Source organism: Acomys minous, assembly GCF_964271855.1.
Source record: "Acomys minous genome assembly, chromosome: 1".
In the NCBI taxonomy this organism is placed as follows: domain Eukaryota; kingdom Metazoa; phylum Chordata; class Mammalia; order Rodentia; family Muridae; genus Acomys; species Acomys minous.
Genome location: NC_140483.1, coordinates 42,168,572 through 42,183,734, shown reverse-complemented (window position 1 = coordinate 42,183,734; position 15,163 = coordinate 42,168,572). Strand labels below are relative to the sequence as shown.

Genomic DNA, 15,163 nt, shown 5'->3' with positions numbered 1-15,163 from the left:
TGCAAATCACCTGACACTAGTAGTCAACGGCTACATAAAGTCCTATCCATCAACAGCAATAATCTCTCTCTCTAATTTTGAAATCTTTTGCTCTTTTTGTTAACCCTTAATTTTAAAAATGCCTATTATTTAATGTGTGTATGTACACACACACACACACACACACACACACACACACACATCACAGTGGGAATCAGTTCTATCCTTCCATCATATGGGTTCCAGGGATTGAACTCAGTTTATCAGTCTTGACAGCAAGCTCCTTTACCCACTGAACCATCTTGCCCACCCATATTCCCTAATTCCTAATTGTGAGATTTTTATATAACGTAAATCACATATCCTTTTAATAAGGTATTCTATCAGTATATATGTTAAACTGTTTTCATCTTGTGTTACAATTCAGAGCAACATGCTTTGAAATCAGTTCTTTGACTAAGGGCAAGGCGGACATCAGGTCTTTGTGTGGTCATACTGCCCTCATCTGGCAGGTACTCTGAACAGCATGTACGGTGGCATCCTAGCAAAAACCAGCAAATCCAATTTAGAAGCTAAAGATAGATAGCTACCCTCTCCAACTGTTCACCAACTATATTCAAGCTACTTTTTGGATTGGTGAAAATACAGATATACACATAAGTTCAAATAAAAATATATTGTTTTCAAATATCAGTGTATTTTTCATGTCTTCTTAATTTCATTGAGGAAATATACAAAGTAGGAAAATATTCAGTTAATACAGGTCTTTACAGAACTATATACTTAGCTGGGCGCAGTGGCACACACCTATAATCCCATCACTTGGAGAGGCAGCAGCAGGTGTATCTCTGTGAGTTTGAAGCCAGCCTAGTCTACAAAGTGAGTCCCAGACAGCCAAGAATACACAGAGAAACCCTGACTCAACACACACACACACACACACACACACACACACACACACACACACACACACACACACTTTTATATACTTATGAATAATAAAAGAGCTTACAATTTAATAACATCAGAAAAGCTCTTTCTACTGTGTGTTACTCGGGGTCCTCTTGAGGAGAGAACTAGTGAAGTGAATATATGCACATATAATTTTCTTTGTTAGCTTATTCTTGGTACTTTTTTTTAAAAAACTATGACAGCTTCAATATTAAGCCTTGAATCTATGCTAAATGGGCTTTGCATATATAGATGGGACTTACATCCGTAAAGTCAACTCTGGCTGTGCACAATAAAATAGTACAGTTGCCTCAGTCTTGCCCCATCTCCGTTTCAGTTTTCATTCATCTTAGAAGTATCTTTGTTTTGCAAAGAAATCCAGGATACTTGTTCTTTGCAATTAGAACCAATTATCTACTTCCATGTGTTTCTTTTTGTTTCCCGATATTAGAGCCTTGCTACATCACCCACACTAACCTCGAATTCACTACCTTCATACCTCAGCTTCCGGAACACTTCCTGAACTGTAGGCATGCCTCAGCATGACAGGACTGAGAGTTCATTTTTATTGAGGTTAAAGTTCACCTCATCATGCAGCTACATAAAATATTTTTTAAAGAAAATCAAAAATGCACAACTATGAGACTATCAACCTGATCTGTTAGGCTGATTTCCCTCCCCAGGTGCCTATGGAATTTAAATAGCAATATTACCATTTTGGACAACACCAAGAGTCTTCTGCCTTACAGGGGTTATAATTAAGAGGCTGTCTTGGATCTCAGAAGAGACTTAGGACTTTCAAACAGCATTGAGACTGAAGAACTCTGTTGAGGTTATGCTAAATACAATTGCATCATGATATGGCTGTAAGTCTATGGGGCATGGGAGTTGGAATGTGATGGCTTGAATGAAAAAGGCTCCCATAGGCTCAGATGTTTGAATACTTGATCCCCAATTGGTGGCGCTGTTTGAGTACGTCCAGAAAGTGTAGCTTTGCTGGGGGAGCTCTGTCGTGAGGAGAGTCTTGGAGCTTTCAAAGCCTTGCATTGTTTCTAGTATGTTCTCTTGGCTCCCTTGTTATGATGTGAGCTCTCAGCTCTTCCTATAGGTGCTGCTATCACTACTTTCTACTATGATTCTCTGCCGTGATGGATACATATTCCTCTGGAACTGTTACCCCAAACAAATCCTTCCTTGCACAAATTGTCTTTATTGCAGTGTTTTATTATGGCAGCAAACATAAATAAATAAACAAATAAATAAATAAATAAATAAATCAGAATAGTTAATCTATTAAGCCAGCTTGACTTAAAACAGTAATAACAGCCATCTCACTCCTGAAAGGCCTTGAGCTAGGAGTCTCAGAAGTCACAATCAGGCACTAAAAACTTGCAAATTTTCCGGAGAGCTACTGGTCCTTCATAAATATTGGAAGCCTGGAAATGCTGGTTCTGGTATCAGCAAAGGAATCAGCAATAGCAACAGCAGGGTAAGTCAACTCAGCACTAAGTAGGAAGGCCAATAGAACAATCTGCGCCCTTTCATCTTGGATGTTACTAAGTGTCACCCACAGTTGGAGATGGCTCTTCCTACAATAATTAAGACAATCAAGATAGTTGTTTAAGTGATGCTCCCTACTCTCATCATTCTAATTTATGTCCAGTTGATACTAAAACCAAGCATCAAACACTATGAATTCAGTGTGCTAACAGAAACAGCTAATACATAAAACATGGCAAGGATGTTGTATACATGAACTATATACACAGGACCTACATAAGAACAAGCCAGCCAAATAATCAGCTTGGATGGGGAAGGGTCTTATGAAGTCCCACTCCAGACTGAGGAGCTATTGGAAACTGTGGCTGTTGGGATTAAGACACAGGATAAGCCAGAAGATGCTCCAGCACTCAACAAGGACATATGCTCTACCGTGTTCATAGCAGCCTTATTCATAATAGCCAGAACATGGAAACAGCCTAAGTGCCCCTCAGTAGAAGAATGGATAAAGAAACTGTGGTACATTTACACTATGGAATACTACTCAGCTATTAAAAACAACGAATTTCTGAAATTTGTGGACAAATGGATTGAACTAGAAATGATCATAATGAGTGAGCTAACCCAGAAGCAGAAAGAGTCAAATGGTTTATATTCACTTATATCTGGACACTAGCCCAAGGGGCATGTCCCATGAAAGTATCCTCTTGGGACTTTAGGTGAGAGAAGTATAGGAGGATGGGGAAATAGAAGGATCCAGAGGGTCCTAGAAACCTACAAGAAGAACATTATGATGGGCGGATCTGGGCCCAGGGGTCCTACTCAAACTATGACACCAGCCAAGGACAATATGTGTAAGAAACATCAAACCCCTACCCAAATCTAGCCAATGGTCAGGACATTCTCCGCAGTTGAGCAGAGAGTGGGGACTGACTTTCACACAAACCCTGGTGCCCCATATTTGACCATGTCCCCTGGATGGGGAGGGAGGCCTGGTGGCACTCAGAGGAAGGATAGCGGGTTACCAAGAAGAGACTTCATACCCTATGAGCATATACAGGGGGAGAAGGTCCCCCTCAGTCACAGTCATAGGGGAGGAGAGTAGGGAGAAAGCAGGAGGGAGGGAGGAATGGGAGGATACAAGGGATGAGATAACTATTGAGATGTAAAAGGAATGAATTAATAATAATAATAATACAAAAAGACACGGGATAAGCAGACCTGGCCTCCAGGTTCTCCCAGCATCCCTCAGTCCGTACCTGAACTTTCCAGCACAAACCCTAGCCTTCCTCTCCCCAGAGGTTCTTCTCTATATAATCCAGACATTTTGATTCTTTCTCCTTCCTCTGTCTCTACATTTCTCCTCTCTCTTTGTACACATTCTTTCTCTCTTGCTCCACCCACCCACACACACCTTTTCTGTCTGCATGCACCTCCCCTTTCTGTCTTGCAGTCTGTACAGTGACTTCCCTGACCTTTTAAGAGATCAGAACCCTCCCAAGAGCTGTCCCCAATACACCTTCCTGTATATATTTTTTTCTTGTATGTTCTTTTTTTAAATTTATTTATTTATTATAATTTATTCATATTACATCCCAATTGATTATTATCCCCTCACTCTTATCTTCCACTTCCCACCCTCCCTCCCTCTTCTGCCCTATTCCCCTCCCCTAGACTTCTGGTTTGGGGGGGTGGGGTGGGAGGGGGCAGGGCTCCTCCTCCACAGACCACCCCACCATTTTGGAAATCAATCTGATGCTTTCTCAGAATGTTGGGAATAGTGCCTCCTCAAAACCCAGCTATGACACTCCTGGGTATATACCCAAAAGATGCTCTGCCATACAACAAGGACACTTGCTCAACTATGTTCGTAGCATCCTTATTCATAATAGCCAGAATCTGGAAATCGTCTTTATATACTTTAATTGGCTTGAATTGGCTCATTTCTTTGTGGAGAATACCTGTCAATGGCAGGGGAGAGGAGGGGGTTGCCTCGGGGATGTGATCCCGAATAGACTACTCATGCTCCAGTGAATGGAACTATGTACACACCTTCAGCACCAAGTGTACTCTGTGGCTTTAAAAAGAACACGGGAAATAGTGAGGGGAAACCAGAGGAGTTGGAGTGGAGAGAGTGGGGGTGGATTTCATTAAAACAATTATACACACGCGTGAAGGTTTCAAACAATAAAATTAAAAACGTTTAAATGATAATAAATACAAAGTTCTTTAAGCTGAAAGAAAGCCACAGTTCCAACTGTGGTTGTCATTAAATATGACCCAGGTGTCACCTAATGAGACATTAAAATAGTATTACTAAGCTAAATGCCAAGACAACTTCATTATTCCTCAAAGAAAGTTTTCTTCGTTCTTCCTCAAGATGTTAGGAATGTGACAAGGATGTGAAAGCTTAACAAATGCTCCAGGGACTAACCTTGGATTACAAAGGCAGGCAGGTGGGCAAGACAATCTCCCCTTCCAGTGACTACACCTTTGTCCCTTGCACCTGCAAATGAGTGTTATTTATAGATAAAGCTGCCCAGTTAATTCTTACAAGAGGATTACCAAGCTGCCAATCAAGCAAAGAAGGGCTTATGGGAACTGATAAAACAGGTTCTGGCAAAGCAGTTGAAGAAGTGACTTGCAAAGTCTCCCAGTCTCCCTTTCTCTGTGCTTTATTAAAAAGGAGGGAAGGAAGGAAGGAAATGGTGTCCTCTTTCTCCATGTTAGAGCAGAAAATATGAGCCCGCTGTTAAATAAACGCATTGCGCCTCAACTGCTTTGTACATTATACAGGAAATAGATATGCCTTGTGCACCTAGGTTCTGGAAACCATACTAACAAAGTTGCATGGTGTTTCTTTCCAAAGGTGTCTAAAGTAAGTTACATTTGTAACGGTAGCAGCTCGCTTTTACATCTAATGGCAGATTGCTCATTTGAACTCCAGCCTATCTTTCCATCCACATTTGAGACATCTGATTGAAGGTCTATACTTCATACATGTTATGTTATGTGCAGAAACGCTATATCCCAACCTCCCTCACTAAGGTTTAAACCAGATGAATACTAGCACTTTCATGCTAGCCACCTGCCAGAAATTGTCATCGCCTTAGTTTTCCTTGCCCTTGCTCTCCTAGAGCCTTTGGCCTCTGCCTCTAGGATTCATCCATTCCTATTCACCCCTTTCCTTTGCCCTTGCTGAGGAGTTGTGTTTCCACTAAAGAGTGTTTTAACTATGCTCAACAACCCAGGTTTCTAAACGCAGTTTCCACATTTTTATGAGTGTTTTCTAAATAATGAAAGAAACTAGACCATTTAGGTCTTTCAGTCTTTTTTAAAGGATGTGTGTGAGTCTCTGTGTGTATGTGTGTGTGTTGTGTGTTTGTGTCTGTGTGTGCTCATGTGTGCACATGCACTGGGGTGCACTCATGCCACTGCATGAATTTAGATGCTGAGGGTATGGGTTCTCTCCTTTGACCACATGGCTCGGAGGGACCAAATTCAGATCATTAGGCTTGGCAGCAGGTGGCTCTACCTGCTGAGCCACCTCTCAGTCCTTTCAACCTTATAGTTAAATAGATGTGCTGCAAAGTGGCCGGGCAACGGGTGTGCCAGCACATGAATTCCCAGATGCTGTGCCTAAGAACCCCCAGCGTCTAGTTGGAACACCCCTTTTCTCTTCTCTATATAGTAGTTTATAACCCGAATCAGGCCCTGTGTTCTCCATGGTCGCTGAACAACAATGTGCTGTTTCCTAAAACCCAGTTTGGATACTGTTTTCTGCAGTTTTTCATTTGAGCTACACTCCAAACTAGGGGAGTTTATCAACACTTCCAATATCCTTACATTCTGCAATCTCTCTCTCCCTCCCTCTCTCTCTCTCTCTCTCTCTCTCTCTCTCTCACACACACACACACACACACATACACACACACACAAAATACTATTTTATTTTTAGCTTGATATTCCCACAAGCCTCTAGAAGTATATGTTTGTGTTACCAATTTGTAGCACATGCTTACCAAGAATAAAGGCTATCGCCAAAGCAATGTAATTTACAGTATGTTAAATCAGTTGCCAGGAAAAAAAATCTATGATGTGGATAAGACTGGCTACAATTTACAAATGAAATAACAAAAGCCCTAAGAAGGTAAGCCTCTTACCCTGAAGTCAGTGCTAGTCTGCAGTCAGATTAGAGCCAAGGTCTTTCAGAATTCATAGCTCTGTCCTCCACCGAGACTACATAGTCTTCAATGTTCATATTGCTACTCAACTATATGTACACAAAAACAAAGTAGCAAACAGGTAAAAACTACTTGACAAAAGGCTACCATAGGTATACTGACCATGAAACCTCGGAAGCTTTCCATACTGGTGCCTAAAAGGTAATATGATTAGACTGCGTAAGTTTAAAGACTAATATCTCATACCACATGGAACTGTTTTTTGGAGATTCCGTGAAATGGAATTTATGAAACACTTATGGCAATGCATGAGGCAGAGCTTACATACATCTGTACTTTAAATGTCTGAATAGTTTAGAAGCTATAATCAGATGTGCTTCCAATCATAAAGGCTGAGGGCAAGTAGATAGACTTAAATTTGTGGTAGCTTGATAATTCTTAACAACAGTGTTGTTTAAAAGTCAAATTTAAATAATCCTAGCCCCTGGGAGGCAGAGGCAGGCAGATCTCCAAGTTTGAGGCCAGCCAGGGAGTGAGTTCCAGGACAGCCAGGGAAACAAAGAAAAACCTTGTTTTGAAAAAAACAATTAACTGATTAATTAAAACATATGTAGCATTTGTTGGTATATCAATTGCACATAGAAAGCATAAGCATATTAACCCTTATTTGGGAAAACTTATGAATGATGGCTTCATTAATGACATGACCAAGAGATTTTCTTACTTTTCTTTTTTTTTTTTTAAGACTGATGGCAAGACCTCCTTTAAGACATTTCTCCTATGCTTTGCTGGAAATAGAGTACTTTTGATCTGGCAACAATAACCACAATAGCTACTACTCATTGAGCAAGCATGTACTAGACACAGAATGATGCGGTAGCGTTCATATGCATCACCACATCCTCATTAAGCTTGATGATGTTGATGGTTTGGTTTTTCAAGACAAGGTTTCTCTGTGTAGTCCTGGCTGTCCTGTAACTCACTCTGTAGGCCGGGCTGGCCTTGAATTCTGCCGCCTGAGTGCTGGGGTGGTTAAAGGTGTGTGCCCCATGCCCAGGTGGTTGTTGTTGTTGTTGTTGTTATAAAAAATTTTCATGTGAAGAGGTTATCTAACTTGCCCCATGTGGGTTCCTATCTCCAGGAGGCTGGGCTGAGAATCTGGTCACAGAGTTTTCCTCAGCCTTCTGCAGACTAGCTGAAGAATGTTCCGTCCTGAGAACCGGTTCCTAAGGAGACCTTCTGGGAAGGGAGAAAGCGCCAGGCACTTGCGCTCAGCCGGGTTGAGACAAGAAAAATCTGCGTCCCTTCCAGAGGAGAAGGGAGCCTCTGGCTTGCAAAAAGCCAAGGCCAGACTACACTTTTATTAAAATAAAGACAAAAGAGTCAAACAGCTAGATTTTAGTTCACTAAGCTTAAAAGGAAAAAGGGCAGAGAGCTATCGGGAAGGGATGGGGGCGGGGGTGCGCTGCTCAGCCTTCCAGCCCTTGGGTTTTTAAACTAAGCTTACTTGAATAGCAGGAGACACTCGCAAGACACTTCCCTGGGCTTGTCTCCAGGGCACCTTTGATATGTTTTTTTTTTTTTTTCAAAGAGCCAGCTTTTGACACCTTTTGTGTGGGTTAGGGTCTGCAAGGAACTTTTTTTTTTTTTTAACACATTTGGGTCTGGCAGGCTGTTGTCAACTGGGGTCTGCTCACCTATGTTTGAGCAGGAAGCTTACCTGGAGAGAGCCAACCTCTGGCCTGTAGGCAAAGGCCCACAGCCCCAAATCATACAACTGTAAGTGACACATGCAGAATTTAAGTATTCATCTGTCAGGATCCAGAGTCCCACCTCATAAACGCTTGAGCTGCCTTCACTGGATCTGTAATGAACTGTTGCTTTGCATTTTTCTTTTACAAAAGGAACGTGTGTGTGTGTGTGTGTGTGTGTGTGTGTGTGTGTGTGTTTGATTCATTACAAATACTATCTTTAAAAATCCCATTCAAGCAAAACCCTCATTGTCTAGGAAATCCAACTGCAGACATAAACAAAGTACAATTTATGTAGTCTGGATCTCAATACCATAAAACCGGAAGACACAGTCATTTATCTATCCACATAGTCTTTTCCTATAATGGTCTGAAACAGCAATGACATCATAGGGGTGGGCTAACTTCATGTCGTATGACTGCATGGTGATGTGTTCTGAGTATGTCTTTTCCTTGCTTTATGAAAAGGTCATAAAAGCAATGCATCAAATGAGATATTTTTGAGAATTCAGATGAGCCAAGCCCGCTAGCCTCATCTACATATTTGCATTGCCCTTTACTTTCTGGTTCTCTCTTTCTAATTCACTATTGCTGCCTCATTTAAAGTCTGAGTTCTCAGTTGAGAAAAATAAATCCCTATAAACATGGGGTCACTTGAAAACCTCATTCCTCTGTAAGGGAACTTACAGTTTAAATATTTATGTTGGACCTGCTCACTGAATGAAGAATGTATACAATCAAGGCAAGCATTTAGGCCTTACCATAACTATCTTGGAAACTCCTTTTCTCTCCCACTTAAAAAGCCAGAAACACGACAACAGAACACAGCATCTGGTGATAGATAATTACAGACTTGATGCCAAATGTGGTATTTTGAAGTTGAAACAAGCTTTTATGCATAACTAACTTTCAACTATTCGGAAAAAAAAACTTGCAGTTACTTCCATTGCTTTGCCAAACATCTCAAATGTCATTTCTGCGTGATTGGTGTCTTCACATTCCAGGAATGCCCATCAAAGATGTCTTCTTCTGTGCCTTGATGTGCACTGGTTTTATGGCACTGCCCTTCTTTCTTTTTCAGTGCTGTGTTTCTGGTTCTTTTAACAGGCCTGACCAAAACATCTAGTTATTGTAAGGCATTAGGGTCCTAGGCAAACCATTCTACATGTTCTTATCACACATCACATGCTAAAATACTTGGGGGCAAAATGTTTAAATTACCCTCAATTAGAACACTGCAAAATTACACCACAGGAAACTTTAAAAAAAAAATCTAACAGGCGATAGAGTACATACTAAAGGATTGGTGGTTCTGAAAGAGTTCTCTGTTATAGGAGGTGGGGTAGAGGGTGGGAGGTGGGAGGGAGAAGAGGAAGAGGAAGTGGTGATGGGGGAAGGGTAGAGAGGAGAAGAGGCATACCAAAGGCAGAAAAACAATAAAGAAAGCGAGAAAGGGAGCTAAAAGCGGCATATAATATCATCAAAGATTGTAACAGCACGGTCTGGTGCTTTGTATTTGATTGTTACTTATGGTGTTCCCCGAGGGAGGTCTGCTTTCTGTCTTTTAAGAGCAGACATTCATGTACCCCAAAAGGACGTTTGTAATCCTTGCCTCCAAATTATCCCTGATTGGCTGAATAAATGCTTACACACCTGGGCAGGGCAGAAATGAGGTAGATGTGGCCAAAGTTCCAGGGCTTGGCAGAGAGAAGGATCATGGGGAGAGACAGGTAGAGGAGAAAGAGGGAGAGTCACCATGTAACAGGCCCATGTGGGCCAGGAGGAAGAACTCTGAAGAGCAGCATGGAGCGAAGCAGCCCAGAGGGAAAGCATGGGCAAGTATTTATGGGAAGTAGCCCAGATAGGAGATTAAAGCAAACGGCATGGGATGTAGGGCTGAGAGGTAATAAGGTAGATTAGGGGGTAATATCTGCCCCGCCCTGGTGAAACCAGGCTTATTTAAATACAACGGGTGTCTGTGCCTTTTATTGATATGATATTGAGTTAAAAATAACTACCATAATAATTATAGGCTTTTAATAATAAACTGTAATACCCTATGTATTTTCTGCAACAAGATAGAAGATGCTGCTGGGAAAACACTCCTTCTAGAACCAGAGAAGCAAGGTAGACATTATCATAAAAAGACTGAAATAGCAGTGCAATGCTCCTTTAAAGAAAGCCATGCTATGTCGGTGGAACAGCTCAGACCCTTGGTACATAACAGTGTTGGGAAACTGAGAGAAAGAGTTAGAGACCTTATGCACTGAAAACTGGTTGGCAGAATACATCTAGACTATGAGGGAGTCACTCTGTGTCAGAATCATAGAGTGTTCCGTAAGGTAGAGACTTGGGCAGAGCCATACTCTTCAGAGGAAGTCAGGCTACAAGTAGTAGCTAGACATCAGAAAGGATAACACAGAATCCACAGCCAGATTTCAGAAGTAACACTCAGAGATGTGAACGGCATGTGTGACCTACACTATGAAAGAACTGACCCACTGACAAGACCTGCATATCTGACCCAATCTTTTGTTTGTTTGTTTGTTTTTCGAGACAGGGTTTCTCTGTGTAGCCTTGCCTGGCCTGGACTCGCTTTGTAGACCAGGCTGGCCTTGAACTCACAGCAATCCACCTGCCTCTGCCTCCCAAGTGCTGGGATTAAAGGCGTGCGCCACCACGCCCGGCTTCTGACCCAATCTTGACCTTGCAAAGTTGCCTCCATATGCAAGAATAGCATTTTCAACCCAACCCTCAAAGAGCCACCTAGAGGCGTGACCCACATCTGTGACCCTGACCCATACAGAATCACCCACTGTGGAGACCAGCATCTATACCCTGATATCATAAGTCTGAAAGGTATGAAGGAGCCTGGGAGGAGGAACCAAGAGAATCGAAGGTGGGGATGACCATCCCTAGCCTCTTAGCATCACCTTCTCTTCTTCTCACACTATGCCTCTCCTTTGGGTTATCTGATTAAATTTCTTTATCTCTCTTTTCTTATCTTATCCTATCTATAGCCAAAGGCACATTATTCCCCCTTTATTCTTATTGTTCCCCCCATCTCTAGTTTTTACTATCAACTCAATACTAACCCTTAATCTTGCTTTGTTTTTTTATCCTTTCCTCTCATACTCACAGCAACTACTGTGTCAGTGCATACAACACTATTGGTGTTACTTTGTTTTCCAAAGCAAGTGGTATTTAAGGGGTGGTTTCTTTTGATTGTTATTTGCTCTTTACTGTGTGTTCGGTGGCCTATCCAGTGGTGGTGATTGTTTTGCAGACAATATTCTACCTTCAGGAGAGTCTAAGAAACAGTCCAGTGCTCCAAACAACAGCCTAACAGAGAAAGGACAAACCTTATTACAAAGCAGTCCCTCTTGAACATCACTGAAAGAAGAAGGTTGATGGGGGGAGTGGGGGGAAGTCAAGCCAACACCCTGTCCTCAAATCCTAAGGTGAAAATACAAGAGGCATGAAAATTCAAGGTAGCATGATTCTCCAAAACTGGCTGGTCTTACAGTAATATCCTCTAATGAGAGTAAATTAAATAAATCTCCAAATAATTCAAAAATAATGATAAAAAATATTCAAAAAGAAATAATAAAAAACACAAGTAAAATCTTGAATGGATTCCAAAAGAATATAAGCACGTAGCTAAATGAAATAGAGACAATACAAGAATGCCACGTGAATGTGACATTCAACAAAGACTTTCAAACACTGAAAAGAAAACTAAACTAAAATACTGGAAATGAACATTTCAATAGGCCCAGTAAAAACCCTTACCAGAAGAATGGACTGAGGGGAGAACAGAATTACAAGGCTTTATAAGAAGGTGGAGGAAGAAAACATTCAGATAATGACAGAGATAAGTTAATAAGATGGCACAAACAGAACATTCACAGCCTATGGGACAACTGTGAAATAACAAAGCTTGCAAATTGTTGCCACTGAAGGAGAAGAATTTCACACTTAAAGGTCAAGGTGATATTTTCAAGAATATCATAGCAGAAAATTGCCCAAACCTAGGAAGGGTTGTCCATACAGGGACAGAAGGGCTTTGAGAACAACCAAACAGACAAGGCCAGAAAGCAAACTCCCATCATTACGTTATAATTAAACCATTAAGCTTCTTCTTCCTCGGGAAAACACCAAATGGCGGATGATGCCGGTGCAGCGGGAGGACCCGGAGGACCCGGGGGCCCAGGATTAGGAGGGCAAGGCGGCTTCCGCGGAGGATTCGCGGCCTTAGGGGCCTCGGTCGAGGCCGCGGGGCTCGTGGAGGAAAGCCGAAGACAAGGAGTGGATCCCCATCACCAAGCTGGGCCGCCTGGTTAAGGATATGAAGATCAAGTCCTTGGAGGAGATTTATTTGTTCTCCCTGCCCATTAAGGAGTCCGAGATTATTGACTTTTTCCTGGGCGCATCCCTAAAGGATGAGGTTCTCAAGATCATGCCAGTGCAGAAGCAGACACGGGCTGGCCAGCGGACCAGGTTCAAGGCTTTTGTCTCTATTGGGGACTACAATGGACACGCTGGTCTTGGTGTTAAGTGCTCCAAGGAGGTAGCCACTGCTATCCGAGGGGCCGTCATCTTGGCCAAGCTTTCCATCGTCCCTGTGCGAAGAGACTACTGGGGGGAACAAGATGGGCAAGCCACACACTGTTCCATGCAAGGTAACAGGCCGCTGTGGCTCTGTTTTGGTGCGTCTCATCCCTGCGCCCAGAGGCACTGGCATTGTCTCAGCTCCTGTGCCCAAGAAGCTACTGATGATGGCCGGTATTGATGACTGCTACACATCAGCCAGGGGCTGTACTGCTACCCTGGGCAACTTTGCCAAGGCCACTTTTGATGCCATTTCCAAGACCTACATCTACCTGACACTATTTGTTGTCCCAAGGAAACTCACCTTATCAGAAAAGACAGACACTAGCTTAGAATGAAGGGATAGAAAATCATACCAAGCAAATGGAACCAGGAAACAAGCAGATGGTGGTGTTCAAATATCTAACAAAAATTGGCTTTGAACCGAATTAAAGAAGGAAGAGATAAAGTAGGTTAATTCATGCTGATTGAGGCAACAGTGCATCAAGAGGACATCACGATTTTAAATATGTGTGCATCAAACACAGGTGCACGCAATTTCATACAATAAATAGTACAACAAATGCAAAGACACAGATTACCAAAACAATATTAGTGGGCAACTTTAATAACCTCTGACCAATTCACAGGTCATGTTGGCAAAAATAAGCAGAAACATTAGCGTTTGATAGCATCATAGATTAAATAAATACATTTAACAAGTATATCCAAGCAATTCACAGTATACAGTAATCTTCCTGGTACATGGAACACTCTCTAAAATTGATTATCTATTAGCAAAAAGAGAGCATTTCAACAAATAAAGGAAAATTGAAATTTTTTCTTGCATTTAATCTAGCCAAAACGGAATGAGGCTAGAAATAAATGGCAAGAGAAACCACAGAAATGTCAGTGTCATGGAGATTAAGCAATCCATTACTGAATGATGAATGGGTAATTGAGGATCTTTAACAACTCATAAAAGTGGATAAAAAGCAGGACAGTATGCTGAAACCTCAGAGTACAAGAGGGAAGTTCATAGTTGTAAATGCCTACATTAAACACATGAGAAAAGACTCAAGAAATAATTTAATAATTAAGTTATTTTGTCAGATCAAAACCTTAGGGCTCTGAAAAACAATAAGCTGGACTGAAAAGTAATGATATAAAGAAACAATTATAGCTGGGGCAGAAACTAATTAAAGAGAAATCAATGAGTTGGATCTTAGAAAGAGAAACAATATTGACAAGTCCATAGCCAAAGTAACCAAAAGAAAGAGAAAATATTAATAAACATAGAGATGAAGGAGAGTCATTAAAATAGATATCAATACAATTGAGAAAATCATAAACATATACATTAAAAACTTATAATCCTCTAAATTGAAATTTTCATTTTTAGAAAATGTTAGTGTATACTTACTTTATTTCCAGTATAGTAATGTAATTTACATATTAAATAATGCTAGAACAGAATGATTTGGCCTAGTTTTAATTTTGTCTTATTTTAGGCATATGGATATTTTGGCCTGTGTGTTTACCTGTAGTACATGTGTGGCTGCAGTCTGCAGAGGCCAGAAGAGGTTACCCTACCATTGTTGGATGTGGAGCCTGCCTTGAACTATGGTCAGTCTACCAGGAGTCACACCATTAAAGAAAATTGGCTCTTCTGATCCCAGCACGATTCAAATGCTTACAGTGCCTCAGCCAGAGAAACCATGCTGAGATTTTGTCTGGATAGGACTCATAAATGTCTTGTGCACGCTGTTACAACTGATGCCATTTAATAAATGGTCAGTTTAAAAAATGTACACGAGGGAATACTGGCATGATTAAAACAGCAAACAAGAAAGAACTCAGAAAGATAGATAAGATGTAGGGAAGACACAATCAGATGTCAGCATTAGTGTTTCTGAAGAGCAATCAAGATTTTTTTGGAATTTTGTTGCAAAAGGTAAATATTTTCAAGGATTTCAATGTAGAAAACATTTCAAGGGTCAAAAAGAAAATTAGCTGGCTGGCAAATTCAAAGAAAAAAAAATATACCATGCCAAATGATATTGGGAGTTCTTAAAGATCTTTTGTGTGTTTTAGAAAAAGGCAAGAAATTCCTGAATATAGATATCAAGAAGTCCAGAAAGTCATTTTCTCAAACGACAGAGAAAGAGGTGGACAAAGATTGTAATAAACACAGGGCTTGTAGCTCTT

At 41.2% G+C, this 15,163-nt stretch overlaps 1 long non-coding RNA gene and 1 pseudogene across 2 annotated transcripts in view; both read left to right on the top strand.

Moving 5' to 3' along the window:
- Window positions 1-15,163, top strand: part of LOC311597863 — a 171,042-nt gene that overhangs the window by 119,635 nt on the left and 36,244 nt on the right. The window lies entirely within an intron of this gene.
- LOC311596844 (small ribosomal subunit protein uS5-like) lies at window positions 12,507-13,314 on the top strand (annotated as a pseudogene). The gene has a single exon. The product of its transcript is annotated as a small ribosomal subunit protein uS5-like (transcript).